General features: G+C 37.7%; 1 protein-coding gene and 1 long non-coding RNA gene across 11 annotated transcripts in view; one reads left to right on the plus strand and one right to left on the minus strand.

Annotated features, from left to right (window-relative positions):
* RAD51B (RAD51 paralog B) overlaps positions 1-20,506 on the plus strand; it is a 632,106-nt gene that overhangs the window by 322,491 nt on the left and 289,109 nt on the right. The window lies entirely within an intron of this gene.
* Positions 9,334-14,456, minus strand: LOC134371825 (uncharacterized). The gene is made up of 2 exons (XR_010022880.1): positions 14,239-14,456; positions 9,334-9,486 (listed from the first exon to the last, which is right to left on the minus strand). It is a non-coding gene; the product is annotated as an uncharacterized LOC134371825 (long non-coding RNA).

A 20,506-nucleotide genomic window follows, 5' to 3' on the forward strand; every position in this document is an offset into this window, starting at 1 on the left:
AAATACTGATCTTTTTATATATTGATATATCACATTCTTCCTTATGTTTTTTGTATTTTTGTTTTTTCATCTGAGGTTGCAACTTCAAACTCCTTTTTCATCCTTTTTTGCCATGAAGAGAAAAAGAAGTCAAGGTGCATTTACTGGCCTTAAAAAGAGCTGAGCCACTTGGGAGAGTGTGGTGCTGATGACACTAAGGTCAAAGGTTCAGATCCCTGTACTGGCCGGCCACCAAAAAAAAAAAAAAAATTGATATGCTTACAATAGAAATAAAGCATACCAAAGAGGTAAAGTATTTGAGTTTCATCAGTTATGTAGAATACTTTAAGTATTGAATGTGTCGGACTATTATTTCCATTTTATTCATTGTAGACATGACTACATACAGACTTGGTCGGTGAACTGGTCCATGGCCCTCCCACCTGTGTTTGGGATGGGGATGAGCTCATCATACCTCACAAGCATAGCTGGCTGTGGTTAGGCTTCAAATGGAAAATAGCTAAGACATCTATTTTAGGTTGTATAAAATGAGCTATTCCTGATATATTCTATGATGCTTTTCTTTCTAAATGAGTGCTGGGGCATGATACTAAGTGTGCCAATGCTTCACCAGTCTAGGGTTCTTTTTTAGTTCTCCAGCCAAATTCAAGTTCTGGAATTATGCTGTCTGTTTAAATTCCAAGTCGCTATGATAAATTATACATAGAATCACCTTCTAGTAAGTTCAGGGTAGTGACAGAAAATGTGTGGCTCAGTATGACCTGGGTTCAAATCTTTCTACTACCTCTTATTGAATGAATTCTGTCAAGTGAACCTCTCTACAATTCCAGGCTAATGGCTTCATGATTTCTCAACAATATATTTACTTTCTGGAATAGTTGCAATAGAATTTGCAGTGTTTATCATCAAGATGTTGCCTATTTTTCCCTCCCTCGCTCTTCTATCATGGTCAATGATATAGAAGCCCGCTTTCGGCACTTATTAATAAATTTCCAGATGTGCTGTAATAGACTGGATCCTCCTGTTGAGCTCAGACTCCATTTGCTGGAGTTCAAGCTCAGTTAGCTGGACTCTCAGAGTGTGTGCCAGCTTTCCAATCTATCTAATCCTTAAAATATTCCTAGGAAATGAGGAGGAGAAGGCAGATTTTATCTCTTAGGCATGCATCTTGGAAAACTCACCGACTAACACCTATTTAGTTTTCTGGGGTTTTGTATGGATGGGTGGAAAGTGAGGCACAGAGAGGTTAAATAATTTATGCAAGGTCCACAACAGTAAATAGTAGAACTGGGATTCAAACCCAGGTCTAACTAATTCCAAAACCTTTACTCTTACTTAATCAATATGGTGTTCTCAAAGAGTTAGCTCTCAAATCCTTAGTCATTTCTAAAAATAAAATAAAATTTAGTGCTGAAATAGTGAATCGGGAAATTCAAATTTTATTTATTTATTTAATTAATTAATTTTTTGTCTTTTTCGCGACTGGGATTCAGCCAGTGAGTGCACTGGCGATCCCTATATAGGATCCGAACCCACGGCGGGAGCGTCGCTGCGTTCCCAGCGCCGCACTCTCCCGAGTGCACCACGGGCTCGGCCTGGGAAATTCAAATTTTACACCTCAGCTTTACCAGTTTCTTAACCTCAGGCAACTCAATCATCATTAGATGATGTCTTCATGAGGAAATGAGTACATTATGTTTATCACTCAAGGATAGAATAAGCATTAAAAACTAAAACAAAACAGCATCTGTAAAAGTTCTTTGGTCTCCAGAGTGAAAGGACATTGCACTAATTTACAGTAATAATCGTTCATATTGAAGGCTTCTGAGTAGGTCCACTTTAAATACAAAAGGGTAAACTTTGGACTGTGCATCCTCTGATTCTGGGAATTAAATGGTATCCAACCTTGAAATAAATAGTTATAAATAAATAGCAGTACCCAAAGAAGATAGGATAATGGAACAATATCACTCAGGTAAGTACCAGAGAAGGCTTCTGGATTGTTTCAATTAGCAGCAAGAGTATGTATTTCATGGGCCCAGGGCATATTAATCAACTGCACTATGCCAAGACTGAGTTCTGCTTTTTTACTAGAGACCTGTTCTAAATCACTCTGTTCATAATATTGTCATCAAGTTTGCCATCCACAGTTGAGGCATGTTGCAAAATGAGCAAAGGAGCCTTTTACTATCAGAGTATAACTACCAGAATGAGCCAAGAAAGATAATATTGAGGATTAAGTCCTGTTTCTGTGGAAGGCTTTTCTTCCAGACTCTAGAATGCCACTGAGTGTACAATGCCACATTGACGTCCAAGGGCAAACAGCACATAATTCTGTACACAAACACTCAGTTATGTTTTCCTTTAAAACTTTTAAAAGTGCCACCTTTTTCTGGGTGCCAAAAGGCATTCAACCTACCAGTAGCTTCCTCTGCCTGTGTGTGCACATGCATGTACTTGTATGTGTATGTGATCTAGTGTGCATATATGTGTGCACCTGCATGTCTGCATGTGTGCATGCGTGCACACAGAGGCACCTAGGTGTTTTGTTCTTGTTTTTTAGAGTGGTCCTTGTTGGTCAGTGCCAGAGTGATCTAATTACATATGCTTTACTGATTCCCATATAACAAAATCCAAAAGTTTAACTAGGTATCTTCAATGTACTTTTTCTTAAAAACATGCAATTGATCACATGTGGTTATCTTTTCTCTCATTAGGACAGAGCTCAAGTCTATTCATGAGGAGAAAAAGTAAAAAATTATTTTAATTTTGGCATTATCATTTGAAGCTTCTTCAAGCAACTCTAAATTTATGAGGGGGACAGTGTGGGGGGAGAGAGAGAGAAGAAATGGTAGTAAAAAGCAATTAAGCTTTTAAAAGCACATGTAAATAAATTTACATTAGGAAAGACTTCCAAGGGTTAAAAGAATTTAACTCTCCAGCCAAGAGGTTCAAACCTTCTGGCCTTTAACTAACTTTTCACCCTGTCCTGTCTATTGATCATTGAGCCACTGTTTAGATGACCAGATGGCCAGGTGCTGAGCACACTTTAAAGAAAGTTACATTGCCTGAAAACATTTTCCTGCTCAGGTATCTTTAACAGCTCAGTGCACAAGACCTTGGCACTGCTTGAAGAAGGAAGCTTATCCAAGTAGGCAGAATACAAGGTTATCTCAGCATTGGTTTCTTAACACCCCTTTAATAACATTTTTTTAAAGGTTAATTTTAATGGCATTTACTTTAACCCAATATATCCAAAATAATATCACTTAAACATAAGATCAACCAATAAAAAATTAATGAGATATTTTACTTGTTTCTTGTACTAAGTTCTCAAACTCTGATATGCATTTTACATTCACAAGACAGGTCAATTTAACTAGCAACACTTCAGGTGCTTTATGGTGACATGTGACCCGTGGCTACTGTATTGGACGGCATAGCTATGAAGCAAGGATGGCCTTCCCTAAGCCCCTGGGAGACACAAGGTTGACCATGACACTTATTCCCATTTCTCCACGACTCCTGAATATGATCTCAGAATTCTTCTCAGCACGGAACTTTAGGCAGGCACTGCCAATTAATCAAACTTCAAGATTCATTCTATTCATTAAACAAATACCTAATGAGTAACTTTTCCTTCTTATAACATTGAGCTGGTGACCATGCTGCCTTTTTTTTTTTTTTGCAGTAATCAGGGTCTCCTTTCTTTCTCATCCTCCTTCCCTGCCTGGAGATCGAAACCTCTATCTCTTAAGGAGCAAACACACAGCATGAATACATTAAGTAGCTTTTAAAAGTCCATAGCCCTTGGATCCATTTATCAAAATGCTATATAAAATTATTGTTTCCTGGTGCACAATTAGTTGAAACATTCTGTCTGAAGCTGTAGGAGAAGGACTACTGTTATTGTTTCATATGATTTGTCATTAGTTTAGTTATGCACCACTTCCCATTTTGCGGTGTGCTGTGCATACTCTTTTTTCTGTCGTTGTTCCTTCCCTGCCTCTCCTGTCCAGTCTCATGAGTGGAGACTGGGGTTAGCTACCGGACAGTACCTACATGAGGAGATGGCACTGGAGACTGGATTAAGACTTCCATCACCCAAGTAATTGGGCTATGCATAGCCTGTTGAATCACATTCCTTCTTAAATTCTTCTTTGTTGAAAGTTTGAAGCCCAGGCCTTTCAATTTTCCCTTATTCTTTTAAATCAACAAAGGAATTTTTAGGCTGGGCCTGAAGGGTTTTGACTTCTTCCCAGTACTGGCCGATAGCAGGCATATTGGAAGTTGCCAAATGTGGGGTCAGGAGAGAAGAGAATTCTCAGTAAAACCCCATAAAAATTCTCTCATGCTTTAACACATCCATTTCACTGCCCCTGTTATATATGGCTGGTAACTGATGTTATTTATGTAGTAAAAAAATAAAAACCCAGAAAGCAAAACCTCATTTTGCCTCATTTGTTCAGACAGACTCAACAGGGTTCTTTGAGGTCCGAACTAGAGCAAAGAATTTGGTTTTGTTGAAGAGGCTGATATAGGAAACACTTTGAAGGAGATGTGTAGATAAAATTGCTGCTCTGGTCTGAATCACAGTGAATGCCAAGTGTCTGGTTGTAGAATGATTGTGGGAGTGTGTTTCTATATTGGCATTTTGACACAGAAGCAGATGAGATCAATGCCATGTCCTGCAAAGTACTCTAAAACCTTTTCTTCCTTTATTAATATTTTTTCTTTGAAGATAAAGGAGCTGCTTTCAGTATGTGTTAAGTATTCCTTTCAAAGTTAAATTACTGTTTATTGGTATGTGATTTCCTTGCTACACTAGTACGTGGTAGATATTCTTTATATATCCCTAGATTTCAGGCTTTGTTTTTAGGATGAAGCGCTGTTATCTTTTCTTTTTTCTTTTTTGGCAAGAATCTGATGGGGGATAAGATGCATTTTATGCAGCAAATTAAAAATAAATATTTAAGTTCACTTTTCTTTTTTATCTAAAAAGTTCAAAGCATTTGTAGCTATTATTATGTTGAATTCATTCTTCAGAGACAAGTGTATTTATTTTATCTCTGACCTACAGACAGGAAATCGAGGTACAGAATATTACAGGCATAGCACCACATGCCTTGTACTTAGTAGGTGCTTGGTAAATGTTTGGAATTTATTGAATGGAAAGTTTCTTTCTGATCTTAATTTACAGCATGTTTCACAACCTTTCTTATGTGATGATACACATAGAAATTGATAATATTTATATGTCACATGGAATATTTTTCTCAAAGAACATCTGTAGTAATAACGTAATATAGAGAGGTGTACTAGTTGACAGATGGTACGCTACATTATTATTATATCTATTGGAAGTAAGATTACTATAGACAGCATGTGTTAGAGTGATGGTCTGTGACATGGATAAACAGATGATGCATCTTTCAGGACATCACACCATAGGAGTGTTGTGCCTTGCATCATGTGAGAGATACACATGGCTTATAGGGAGCCCCAAGTGCTAGGACTCCAGCCAGTTCAAGTCGTACTTCAAGATAGTTGGTTCTTGCACAAATGGTAGAAAGTATGTACTTATATGTGTGTGTATATGTGTGTGAGTGGGGGGGAGGGGTCCATATATCCACCCTTTATTCCCATGTGGCATTCTATGACTAGAGCTTGGTGTATGGCATCAACTATTAATTTGTCAGTCCTAAAGAACACTGTATAGGCCAGAGCATTGCCTGATTCCATGAGTCATTTTAATGGTCAAATTTCGTCACCTTTCACCTTAAAATACTCCCAGCGTTGAGTAGACTCTGACCGACAGGCTTTGTTTTTAGAGTGTGTAGTTTGATGGAGGACAGCCAGTTTTGGGAGCTCCATCTCATTTGTCTTTACTTTGCTCTGTGTAGTATTTTGCCCAAACCTATTTATCCTACAGCCTGCTTACTAATGATTCAGTTTGCCCTCACTAGTTGTGGTTTAAGAGTAGGAGGTCATCCTGCCTGCTGTTAGATGAGGGGGTTGTGAATGTTAGAGTGACAGGTGGAGGAGTGCTCTTTTTAAGAAAGTACTCGACTTTGATAAGAAAGGTTTCATCATGATTATCATCATGCTATTGAGTGATTTACAACATTTCATTTATTATTCTAAGATCATATATTTAATCCCTTACAACAACCTTATGAGGTAGCTAACATCATTATCCTCATTTTACAAATCAGAAAACTGAGGCTAAGTAACTTTTCAAGGGTCACTCAGGTAAATTGCAGAGCGAGAATGCTCCAGAGCCTGTGGCCTTATGCTATACCTCTTCTCTATGTAGGTGGGGGTGGAGAGAGACACCTTAGCAAGCAGATACATAGAATACAGCAATCACGGTGTCTGGGTGAGTACTATGCTGAGTTATGCTTCAAGAGGTACAGGGCAGAGATGGGTAAATATGGGAAGAGAGGTTTTGCTGGGCAGGAGCCACATACTGGCCGCCATGGCAAGGTTGGAGCCTGCCTGGCAATTGCAGTGAGACTTCCTCTCCATTCAGGTTGGGGGAAACTGAAGTGGGGAACTGGCAAGAGAAGTGAGGAAAGGCAAGCAAATAGCAGAGGCATTGGCATTTTGTGTTTAGATGAGCACATAGCCTGATGTGAAAACTCACGCATTATTTACATCAACGTTTGGATGCTCTTTGAAAGGCTTCTCAGGAGATGTCTGAGAGTGGTTTAAGGGCAGGTTTTAGTCTTGACCCTGTGCCACAGTAAACAAAATGAAACTCTCCTTGAGCTAAAGGTAATCAAGATGAAAGTGTGTTTACACAGATGAGCAGGAGATTTATTCTGCAACTCTGGAAGGTAATCCCCGGGTTCAGCGCTCCATGAATACCATGCCGTGTTCCTAAGCTTGTAAATTACTGCAAGTTTTTATGAGAATGGATTGTGGGAAGCATCTAGATGAAATTCAGCCTGTTTCACCTCTACTCTGGGGCCCACTAATGCACTCCAGGTGTGCAGGCTGCCCAGGCTTTCTGACTTGGAAACCTCAAAGAAGAACTTTCATCCCAAAAGGGAAGCTTTGAAGAATACCAAGGGCCTTTCTATCTCTCCTTGCTTTCTGTATTCTTTCTGCCCACATTTGGTAATTGGAGATATTTGTGGTGTTAAAGCCGGACTTGTTCCTTCTCAGCCTGCCACTCCAATGGTGAAATTTTAAGCCTATGGCTTCAATTGTATGAAGCAGTGATTTCTCTGCAGTGTCCCTCAGATGTAAAAGGAGAATGGCTGAAATACTAGAACAGGGGGTTATAGGAAATCACCAAACAACAGTTTTCCATGTCTATAGATCTTTTCATCTGAAGGCAAAAGAAGCTGAAGAGGGTGCCTCCAAAAGGAGGCAGCTGGGGGGGTTGTGGGGGAGTCGCACAATTTAAAACTCTCTGGTTATAGGCTAAGGAACTTAGAGATCAAAGGGCTGTGTCCTCAGAATTACACAGTGAGTCACTGGAAAAACTCTGAGTAGAAGTCAGGCATTCTGTTTTCCAATCTTATATGGCTAATAAATGCAATTGGCATTTAAACAGTACATTTATTTCTTTTTTTCGTTTAGATCCAGTGCTATCCTAAAGAATATAATTATGTGTGCATTATAGCTTAAGATTTCCAAGCCCTAGAGCATTGTGAGGTATTTTGCCATTATAATACAGTGGGTGAAGTAAAAAAGGACTTGAGAAGCCCTCATGTCTAATGTGTGGTCTCTGTGTTCCCGTGGGATCTCGGCCTCCTTTACAAACCACTGCCACTATTCAGGCCATCTTGTGGCTTCAATTTAGAAGTTCCCCTTTTAAGAGAGATTTTTCCAAAGCTAAATTAACAGATATGCAGTGAACTGGGTAACTCTGTGATTTACTTTTTCCAGTTTATATGCAGTGAACTGGGTAACTCTGTGATTTACTTTTTCCAATTTTGACTGTTATAAGCATTTTAGTTTATTGCCCGCCAGTTCTGATCAGCATGTTGGTTTTAACTTTATTTCCAAATATAATGATTTAACATATAGACAAATGTGTTTGCAGAGTTAAAGGCAGCAGGATTTGCTTGAACAGAGTATATATAAGTTCTATGAATTTGGATTCTTTTTCATATGCACTCTTTATAATATGCCAATTTCTGGTTATTATTATATGTATTGGAAGTAAGATTACTATAGACAGCATGTGTTAGAGTGCTGGTCTGTGACATGGATAAACAGATGATGCATCTTTTGGGTTGGGTTATGGTGACCTGATTTGGAGGTCAGGTGGACCTGAAGTGAAGACGGTTAAATTGTGTGTGTGTGCACACGTGTGCATGCACACATGGGTGTCCATATGGTAAATGAGAGCCAGAGAGAAGTTTAATTTTCTCACCATCTGCCAGAAGCTGGAAGAAACATCTACTATAGAAATGAGTTGTAGTTACCTTCCCCATTGCACATTCTGAGAGGTCACCTCCCAGGGAAAATGTTGAGGAGTTTGCAAACATGCTTTGTTTCTTAGAGATTTAAGGGGCATGGACTCTCTGTAACTGCACCTAGAGAGGAGAAACATGGGACAGTCACCTTTGGGGCCATCCAGGAAGTTTATTAGAGTCAGAGAAACTTTGCAGAGCTCTTGAAATATGTGCAAATATAAAGGTAACAAAGAAATAGTGAAAAGAACATATGCTTTGAGCCAGATAGACTAGGGCTTAATGATGGCCCTACCATTAACTAGATGTGGAACTTTAGGTTGATTACTTAATTGCTATGCTCCTCAGTTACTCATTTTGTAAAAATAAGGATAATAATAACTGCCACAGAGATTTGTTGTGAGGATTAACTAAAAATATGTATGTGAAAGCTTCTGGTATATAGTAGACTCTCAAAAATGTTAGTTTTGCTTTCCCTCTCTCCCTCCCTCTTGCATATCTCATTTGGAAAATCTATATACTATATATTATAGCTTGTTTTAATTACATAGTCCCCTCCCCCTTAAAACACTGTTAAAGTCTTCTTAAAACTTGAATGGGTATTTGGATTTTGCTGAATCTTTTCATATTTTGCTTATATCACATATATGATTCCATCTGTCATTTGATATTCTTAACTTCTGTGGAATTCAGATAAAATAAGAGTTCACTGACAAAAATTAATTTAGCAAGCTGTTGGCATTTGTCTAGCAAAAGCTGACCAGCAGGTTTGGCCCTAGACTAATGAAGGCAGGCTAAGACTATATAGAATCTGGTCTTGCCCACATGGCCTGGCCATTTGTCACCTGTCAGGAAGCCTGTAAACACTAACTTTTGTAATAATACATAAACCCCCAAATCTCAATGACTTAATAAATACATATTTATTTCTTGCCCATGTAAAGTTTAACTAGATGTTCTTGATTGGTGAGAGACTCTTCTCCAAGCAGTAACTGTAAGACCAGGCTCCTTTCCTCTAGGGTTCCCACCATTTTCAAAAATGACTTCCAAGGTCACCCTGGAAGGAGAAAGAACATGAAGAAAGAGCAAATGGGAGGTTTTTAGGGGACAAGCCTGGAAGTGTCTCACATCACTTCCACCGACATTTCATTGGCTAGGACTTAAATGGCTGTACTGAACGACAAGGAGAACTAGAAACTGTTCAGCTATGTGTCTCAGAAGAAGAGAAAGCAGGTTTTGTGATCAGTCAGCAATCTCTGACAAATGTATTTGTTGGTTCAGCCTCACCCCTCCAGACTGGTATTTCTTTCCTTTCCTTGACTGACTCTTGTTCCAAATTGTGATGTTGGTTTATGATTTTGGTTTTAGTTTGCTTAACTCTCTATTTGGGGGATTTTGACTTACTTCATTTGCCCTCATCTGATATCCTATTGATCCAGATTCTTGACCTCTGGCCACAGTTTCATTCAGAGAAAATTAAAATTGTGTCAGAGTTAAAGAGAATCTTAGAGGTCATTGAATTTGACAATTGTTTTTTTTTCGTGACCGGTACTCAGTCAGTGAGTGCACTGGCCATTCCCATATAGGATCCGAACCCGCGGTGGGAGCGTCGCTGCGCTCCCAGCGCTGCACTCTCCCGAGTGCGCCATGGGCTCGGCCCTGACAATTGTTTTTATGCTCAAGGAGTTCTCTCCAAAGACCATTGATAAATTTACTTGCACATGGAAATAAAATATGAATATCTCAAAATCTGTGTTTCAGAAGCTTTCTTCTTTATAATGTTTGGGCATTTTGAAAGAGAGACAGGTTAATAAGAAGGAAGGGGCTTCTTCATATGATGGAAAGTGTTCATGGGTTTTAGCCCTAGCTTTGACCCTCATTAGTCATATGAAAACTTTCTCATCTTTAAACAGGTTTAATGGAATACAGAGAATAATTGGAAAGCTTGGAAACCTATCCCCCCAGGTGGTAATAATGTCATATTTGGTGGTGGGATAATGGATGATTGTTTGATTTGATTCTGTTTGTTTTTCTATAAATTTTATGTACTGGGAATGCATGCATTTTGTATATACTACCTCTAACTTTCCCAGCCCTACATATGTTAAAATGTACCAGTCATGAAAAACAACAAGGATGGGGATGATTTCCAGAACTCAAGTGCCTCAACTATGAGAATCAGATGAAATAATGTGTAAGAGTACACTTTGAAAAATGAAAAATAACTATATAATAAAGTATTGCCAGTGCATTATTGCCAGCAGTTTAGACTTATAAAGGAATTCAGAGTTTCTGCATAGGGCAAGTGGAATGGCGTGCAGAATTCTTGAATCTCTTGAATTCACCATTTGGCTTTGCTACTTCTGTAAGAGGAGGAAATTCCACAGACCCAAAATTTATATTTATTTCTCACAAAGACAGTAAATGAAAATTATTTACTATACAGAAAGTACAGACTGACAACAGATTCATCAGAATTAAAGTCATCGTCTTAAAGGCCACAGGGAAAACATGATCAGAGGAAGGAATCACACCATATTCTTGAATAAATTAGGGAGGAAGAATAGAAGGCAGGTAGATGAGGCTTGCCTGCTAATCTAAGAACTCTTCCTTTGGTATGTTATAATGACCACATAGAAATGTAGGGAACCTGCTTGTTAGTGGTGGCTCTCACATGGAAGTGCTTAGTTCATTTTTCTGGCTTCCCACAACCTTTGTGATTAAAGGCCACCATCAAGAGATTTTATTTAAATTAAATTGATCCTTCATGTGTTTTTCTATTTGTAAAAGCAATTCATACTCATAAAATTTAGACGTTTAAGAAATATATTATGGAGAAAGGGAAAAGGTTTCCCATAATCTTAGACTTAACTGCTGTTAACAGGTTTGTATGCAGTTCTTCACATTTTTTCAGTGCAAGTATTAACATATTTAATATTCATTTTCTTAACAAAGAATGCATTTATATGTTGAGTAGAGTTTTGCATATTTTTCTCTTCCTATGTCTTGGACATATTTCATAGACAGACTTTGAATACCAGTTTTCCTACTTTTTTCATACTCCTCAGAGTCCTTTAGTCCCTGATTTGGTTCCTTACAAAGTTAAAAAGAAAACAGCTGGATGGTGAAATTTTTCTTTTTTCTTTTTAGGTAAGAGCTTTTTAGAATTCTTCAGATGCAGTTGCTATAGGCAACAGTCTTAGTCATGGCCATGGCTCTACTTTTGTATTACCTGTGATTGTTGTGTTGATGGTATGAATCATGAATTAATGACTTGAGGAAAACAAATTTTTTTCCACTCTGACATTCTTTCCAGCAATGATCTTGTGAAAGCTAATTGAATTTGGGGTGATATTGCTGTGTTCTGGAAAGATGGAATGAGTTATCTACCCAGAAACAAATTTGATCCAATCACTCTCTCCTTCACCTAAGGGATAAAATCCAAATTCATTAGATTGATTTGTAAGATTTTCTTGACTCACCTCTCCAGCCTCAACTCCTAGCACTTCACTCCATGTACACATGCTTCAGACACACTGATTTCTTGCTATTCCCCACCTTTGTGTTTTGCACTGACTTTCCCTCTGCTAGGATGTTTTTTTTGCTAGCTTTTCTGCTCGGTGAAGCTTATACGTTTATAGCTCTTTGGTGAGGCTTTGATAGACTCCCTAGGCAGAACTCCTCCTAGTTCTCTACTTCTGTTATGGTGGTTCTGATGCTATAGTATAAATTACCTTACCTTTCCTAATCCTTCTTTTAATTTTTTCTATTGTATAATTTATGTACAATAAAGTACACAAATCTTAAGTATACAGTTAATGAATTTGTTATGTCTGAATTTGTACCTGGACTGTGAGCCTTCAAAAGATAGGAACCATATTTTATTCATTCTTATATCCCCAGAATTACTCAATAAATGCTCGAATGAGTATGAGTGACCATTAGAAAATTTCCTCAGTCCATCCAGTCTAGATTTTTTTACAGAAAGGGGATGTTACTGTGTGTTTTTTGGTAGGAGTGTGTAACCAAGTAATATTTGTTCACTTTCTTGCCACTAAACTCAAAAGTTAAGAGATACAACCTAAAATATTATTGATTTCCTCAGTGGCAATTATGGATCAATGAATAAAAACAAATTTCGTCCATTTTCTACTCATTTGATAAAGTGTTTTTAGAAACTATAAATCTTAAGATTGAGGTATTAAACAGCAAAGAGATATGGTTAGAATCAAACTGCCTTTCCCTTGCTATTTATTCCTACAGAAAAAAGCAACTACCCCTTCCTAAATTTCCTAAATCTAGGTTTAGATTGCTTCAGAAATGGAATGATGTTTAATTTCAAAATTACTTCTCTCTCTAAGAATTGCTGACTTATTAAAGGATATGGTGTTTATGTTTGTTTGTTTGTTTGTTTTTTAAAGCTAGATATCAGAAAACTTGCTCAGAGTAATTTGATTCAATAAGAGGGTTTAGTAGTCTTCCTTGAAAGATGATCCTGAAATCAGTCCCTTTAATTTACATTAGGTCCTCAAAGGAAATAACATATTTCCCTATTTAAAAGTCTGGCCCAGTTACCTTTTCTATGCTACAAAATCCAGGCTGACATCATTACATTGCACTGTTCAGATTTTAAACTTTCCTTTGAAAAGTATATATGGAAACAGGTAAATAACTGTACCAAGTAGACATGTGTTTTCTACTACATTCAGTGACCTAGATGGCCTTATCCGTTCTCAGTTTGTCTTAGTTTTATTATACAACTGACTTTCGTCCATTAATTAACCAATCAGCTCATTCATTCATACAATTAGTCATTGTTGAAGCCTATTATATGCAAGATACTCTATAATCTTGGGATGTCAAAATGAAAAGTTCATATTACAATGTTATCTTGACTCTTTATTTTATTTTTTATTTTTTATTTTTTTTGTCTTTTTCGTGACCGGCACTCAGCCAGTGAGTGCACCAGCCATTCCTATATAGCTATATAGGATCCGAACCCGCGGCGGGAGCGTCGCGGCGCTCCCAGCGCCGCACTCTCCCGAGTGCACCACGGGCTCGGCCCTTGACTCTTTATTTTTAAAAAGTTAGTTTTTACTCCCTGTGGTTAATTGGCTCAACTTAACAAGTGTCTATTTAGGATCTACACTGTGCTCAATACTGTTGAAGATCATAATACATAATCTCTCTAGAAGTTAGCATTTTATCCCACTGACTTAATAATGGCTAATGAATTTTAAGTTTTTCATGTGGTTAATGTTATACATTTCATTAGTAATAATGAAATGGAAGATCCAAGCAAACTCCTCTTTCCTGGGAAATATGTATCTATCTCCTTAGTTCTCAATATTAATTATCCAAATACTATTAGTTAACGCTATGTTACTACAGACCTTATTTTTAAACAAATGATCAAACAAAACAGTAGCTTTTCCTAAAAGGTTATTGCAACTACAAAAAATATATTTGTGTTAGATAAATGATATTGTTCATTTTTAGAGGAACTGAGTGGTTGGTTGGTAGAATTGGGAGTAGAAATGTAATTGCTTAAATCTTAAATAGTGTACTCATGCTTGGAAACCCAACTTCTACTGTAGTTTTAAGATGTGAACTAGTGATAAACAGATAAAAATTAAGCATAGTCATATGTGCCTGGAGCATGGTTTTAAGGAGGCCGTAGATCTGCTTTTATGGAAACTTGAGCTTCTGTATAACAGAGTTTGAAACCATTACATGATCAGGTCTTTTAATAGGACAACCCGATAAAAGGTAACTTGAGGACCTCTGATAAGAAACTGTAAGTACTTACCAATTGAAATTAGAAAAGTCAGGCTCTTCCTTTAGTTTTCATCTGTTGTGGGCATGGGGAAAATAGTTCTTATAGTTAAGTCCTGAACCCATCTAAGACTTTGAGGGACATTGGCAGCTTCTCAGAGCATACTTTCTAGGGAAAGAGATAATGGGAGACCCTTTCTTCCTGTCTTCTGTGGTCTCTCTTTTGAGAGCCCAGGTCCTACTCAGGAATAGGTTCTCATACTCGGAGAAAACTCAGCTCACTTAGGTCTTAGCCTATAAATCACCGGGTGAAGCCTTTTTCTGTTCTTGAGTTTGGCCCTCAGTGGAGGGCAGAGAAAGAGTATATGTCATTAATCACTCAAGAATTGTTTACCACTATAATCTAGAGGGCACTTGTCCATGGCAGGCAGTAAAGTTACCTTGGTTGTGTAAAAACAACCTGAGTGGTTTACTCAGACTGTTCACAAATGTTTGGACATTATTCAAGGGCTGTCTGAGACTGACCAATTAGCTTTATTTTTTCACTGCTCTTCTCAGATTCACCTTTAAACCGTCCAATCACATTGAGAAGAGTGTGGGCTCCTGAAATTGCAACATTGCTGACTTTTCAGCCATGTGACATGGCTTTTCAGACAGCGAGTTAAATTTCAACCCAGACATCTCTCTTTAATTCAGGTCACTTACAGGCCAGACAATGCCAAGGTCATGTGTTGAACCAATATGAGTTTTGTTGGTTCCAATAACTATAATGTTATTCACTGTTTGAAATACTATACCATGGTTAGTCATAAGTTGCAGCTGTTGTGTCCTTTTATTTACGAGTGCCTAATCAAGAGGACACAGCAAGGGCCACTGTTTGAAAGGAGCCTTTCATGAGGTCTTCCTTTTGGATGCTCACTCCTCTTTCATTGTGAAAAGAAGGAGACTTCATGGTGACTTGCAAAAGTTATTGAATAGTAGATATTGGCCTCTCTGAAAACAGACTTTTCCATAACAAATTTGAACGATCAAATTGTAATCTTTATGTTTCAGCTAATGACAATAGAAACACTAAGCCAGTGCTCTCCAGACAATTCCTTTTAATTGGCTCCAAACTTTATTATATCTTAAATGTCAGCCATCAAAAGTTGGCTCTCTGAAAACAGACTTTTCTCTCCAGAATTCAAATTGTCTTTTTGTAACTGTATGTTTCCACTGATGTTAAGGTAAACAGTTAGGCCAGAGCTCTTTGGGCAGCTCTTTTTACTGTCTCCTAACCTAATGAATGAGACCTTAAATGTCAGTCTCTCTCTCTTTTTTTTTTAACTTTTTGGTTTTGTATCCTACCTTATTTTATGAGAATTCATCTTGTGAGTTACCCTCATTAAAAGAGGGGCATATCCAGGAGTTTGGATTGGATCATTTTATGAATGAATTTTGGAGTAGATTATTTATATGAAGGGATTTTTTAATCGAAGAATTTAGTGATAGGTTATGTTTTCAGATTTGATTTGTCAGCTTTATCCTAAATTGGATTTGTAACAATATAGCTGGAACATCCCCCTTTCTTTGAGGCACTCCAAATGTTTCCAGACTTTAAATTCATATTTACTTTTTACTGATAACATTTTTGTGGATTTCATTCATGTGAACTTTTGCTCTTCACTTGCTGATCCCATGTGAACCCTCTACTCTAACCACTGAGATTTCATGTGGTTCCCTGGGTACAGCATGCACTTACCCAACTTATGGCGTGGAGAATGCTGTTATTCCAGAATGCTATTCTTCCCTCATCCCCTTCTACAATACTTGACATTCTTCAAGACAAGACTCAAATGCTATTTCCATCATTAAACTTACTCCCTGATTTCCACTTGAACTTAAATGCTGCTCCTTGCATCACTTTATCTGACCCATTACTGAAGCACTTAGTTCACTCTACCTTGCATTTTAATGATTTTGTACACGTTTTCCTCCTGGGCGATAGATAAACTTACTGAGCACAGGACCATATCTTCAAGCAGCATCCAGATGATTGGCTTGGCATAAAGTTGCATGCATCTCTTGTTTTCTCATAAACAGATGGAAACAATGGTATTTAGATTTCTCAGAACTGCTCTGCTGAAAGGGCTAAGAGACTGATAGTAAAACGCTTGGTCAAATTCAAAATTCTCTTAAAAGTTGTCAGTATTGTTCTCAAAATGATTACCTCAAGTTTTCAGTGACAGATGTATTACATAACAGTCTGCATTTTTCTAAGATACCTAAAAATGCAGATGGACAGTTGGCCAGAATAGAAGGTGATAGACCTAACCCCTGCCTCCATTCTGTTTTGAGGCAAAAGTGCTGGAGAATGAGCTTTTCTGATTGAACATGTTTATTTAGGCCTCCTTCAAGCTTCTTAACCTCTGGCTTCCTCTCTACTTGTATCTCCCTTTTCAATGCTCTTTCTGTGTAGGATGGCATGTTAGCTGTTAGAAATAATAGGAGTCACACTCATTATATCAGCTCTAGTCTGTCTTAGTATGATGACACTCACTAGACTATTTACTACTAAGAAGTCAGGGAGAAATGGCATGGGACATTAAAACAAACAAAGAGGGCTGTCTAGGACCAAAGGAACGGTTATTGGATTTGTTTAAAGAATTAAGCTTATGAGTTACACTTTCCCCCTTTGCAGCACGGATAAAAATCTTTGCCTGAGGAACATTTCAACATCACAGCTGCTAGTATAACTTACAATGGAAATGTTTTTATTTAGGAAAGAGGCAATTGTTATTTTGTAATGGAAGACAAGGATGACTGGAGATAAAACTTGCATGCAAGACCAACACAGCTTGTTGAAGGGGGCAGAGTCTAGTTTAACAACGTCTAAATTAGGAGATCTCTGTTTTAATCTTACTGCTAATCCAGTCAAGAAATATTAAGTGTCTACTGTGTTCAGGACTGCTAAGCATTATGGACAGTACAGTAATAGTAGAAGACATGGTGTCTGCCTTTGAGGGAGTGAAAGATGAATAGATAATTCTCATATGTACAAGGATCAACAAAAGCAAGTCATGGTGTAATCAAAGTGCCACATAGCTAACTACAAACCAGAAGGCAAGGAATGGATTACTGTAGACACTGCTGCTAGATAGTTTTAAATTTGTTGGATATTCTTTGTGACCCATTTATTTTCTTTTAAGCTGAGCGTTATATGTGCCCTCTACCATGTACACAGGAATAATCTGAGTAATGTTTAGAACTGTGAATTTAGGACTTTGAGTCTTTTGCAAATTTGTAAACACAGAGTGAGAATGAGATATGACAGTGTGGTAGAAGAGGACTTTTGAAGATTTATTAATACTCCTTAGTAAAAGGAGTAAGGATGCTTTTATAGTATGACCACAATGTTAAAAATATTCTTTCTGGCTTTTAGAAAGTGTGACTTTTGATCATTAAGTGGCAACTCACAGGAAAAATCTCTCCCAAGCTGGTTTGCTCTTCTTTTACTTTAACAAATATTGAACACTTGATTTTCCCCCAAGACTGGCTATTTTTTTGTTTTTATTTTACTCTATTCGTTAATTCATTCAGCATATAATTACTGAAAATGTGCTAGGTGGCAATTTCTATGATGGGACCTGGGGATATAAAATTGAAGAAAACATAGCCTTGTCTTTAAAAAGCTTGTGAGGAAAAACCAAAGAGAGGAAAATAGGTTTCTACTATTTTAAATAGTTCAGATAGATTTTTTTTCCTACAGTTAAATTTGAAGAAAACTATAATTTTAGCTAGACTTATCATGCCATCTTCATTTACTCATTTATTCACTCATTCATTCATTCTTCAAGTTAATGGGTGCTAGAAACCTGTGTCATCCTTGACATCCCCCTTTCATTTGCCCTCCAAGTCAAACAATCACCAGGCAATTTCGAATGTCTGTCTTCAGGATAATTGTTGCATCTGTCCACTTCTCAACGTATTTACCATCTTGACTACTCCAGTCACCTTCTAACTGGTCTCTCATTTTCCACTCTTGCTTCCCTCTAATTAGTGGCTTTCAAACTTTTGTTGACTGTGATCTACAATAAAAAAAATACATCCATGATACCCCTAGTACGTATACATATGTGTTACTGTGTAAGTACAAGTAAATCTGAAACAAAAAATTCACAAAATAATACATACCTTTACTCTAGGATGCATTATGATATTTTTAAAAATTCTATTCCTTTGTCATTTTTTCATGCTAGCATCATAAACTAAATTCATTTCATTACCCACTAATGGTTTGAAATACACTGTTTCAATCCTTTTCAACATAGCATCCAGTTTGATAGTTTTATATCATTTCCCTACTTAAAAACTTTCATTGGCTTCCAGTTGTACTCTTAGGATTCCACTTAGAAATAATAGCATGGCTTGCAAGGACCTTCCTGCATGTTCCTGCCTCTCCTTCCCTTCACTCTCTGTCACTTCTGATTACCTTCACACAGGTTCTTTCCTCTCCAGGAAAGAGTCTTCCTTCCCCCAATCTTCACCTGGCCAGCTCCTATCATCTTTCAGGTATCTGTACAAAGATCACTACTTTAAGAAAATTAGATATCCCCTTATAATCCCTCTTCCTCCTCTTTACTTTTTATTCATTGTTTTATTATCAGTTTATAATTATGTTTCTTTGTATCACTTTTTTAAAAATATCAATAGCTCCCACTAGAGTATAGGTTCTGTGATAGCTGAGCCCAGCTCTGTTTTGTTTATTGAGATATCCACAGCATCTAGTACAGTCCTACACAGTCAGCAGATATTTTTGGCACCTACTTTGTGTCAAATGCTGTGCTTGGCCTTAGAGTTACCAAGCTTTCATTGGCATGTAGTGTGTCTGAAGACAGGATATCTAAAAGACAAAACAGGTTAATAAATATATTATAAAGGGTATTAAAGTCCTGGAATTTCTATAAACAACGGTTTCTTCAGATTAAATCTCTATCTGGAGGGAGGTTTTCCTTATTTACTCATGATACACACTCAAGGAGCTGCTATGGTTGCGTTGAATGGGTATGTATAAATTTCACACTGATGTATACAAGGTTTAAAGCCAAATGATGCTGCCTTTTATTTTGAATGTATTTCTATGTCATTATGCAGTTCTAGGGCTCAGAATCTTAAAGTTTGAAAGAATCTAACAAGGTGTTGAGACCAGTCTCCCACTTAATGCTGAAATATTCAACAGATGTTCATTGGACTGTGAACCCTTCCAATGCTAGAAAAGTAAACATTACACAAAACAGCCTATTCTATTTTGGGACAGTTGGAATTGTTAGAAAAATTTTTCATTTTGTTGAGCCATTTTTCTGCCTATTTGTCTGCCCTTTGGAGTCTTGGAGATAAATTTTCTCTCTTCCACAGAACAATCTTCCAGCTATTTGTAGACAGCTAACCTGCCCAATAAATTCTTTTTTCCTAGTTGAAACAATCCTAATGTCCCTACTTATTCCTCATATGACATGATTTCCACACCCTTTCTCTTCCTATGACTCTTGATTTGCTCCAGTTTTTCTGTATGTTCTTTAAAACTTGGCATCCAGACTGGAGGTGGAATTCCAGCTGTGTCCAGACCAGTGTGGAGCACAGGGGGCCTATTTCTTTCCTTACTCTGAACACTATGCTTCTGCTAATCTAGCCTTGGTTGCATCAGAGTTTTCAGCAGCCAAGTCACACTGTTGGCTCATCTAGTGTTGACTTTCAACTAAAATCCCTAGATCTTCTTCACCTGAGCTCTTGTTAAGCCTGGTGTTCTCCAGTCCTGAACTTAGGCATGTCATTGTTTTCTGTCTTGTATTGATGTAATAGATTTTTACATTTATTCCTATTCAGTCTCATCTTATTAACTTCAGACCAGTGTTCTAGTCAGTCTTTTGTGCGGTCTATAGGCTTGGCAAAAGAAAAACTCAAACTCCAGTGAATACCACAAACAGTTATTTGCTTTAAGTTCAGGAAATGAAAAGCTGTGCTGGTTTTAAGTTTCTCAAGTTGCCTCCCTCCTCCATCCCATGCCCCCCTCCCCCATCAGTGCTTTGGTCTGAGGCCCAGTGGAGGATGTCTGCAACTGGACTGTTCAGGGAGGGTTCAGTTCTCATCCTCCACATACCACCATTCAGTAATAGCTCGGGTCTGTCTTGGCTAAGCCAATTGAACATCTTCTAGCTTCACTGAGAAAACCTTTGCTGCCTAGCAATATGCCACCTACTTGCGCTGCAGTGTTGTCTGGCAGGATTGGCCCACTGTCTTCAAAGAAAACAGAAAGCAATGTCCCC

Source organism: Cynocephalus volans, chromosome 3 (genome assembly GCF_027409185.1).
Source record: "Cynocephalus volans isolate mCynVol1 chromosome 3, mCynVol1.pri, whole genome shotgun sequence".
Classification (NCBI taxonomy): Eukaryota; Metazoa; Chordata; class Mammalia; order Dermoptera; family Cynocephalidae; genus Cynocephalus; species Cynocephalus volans.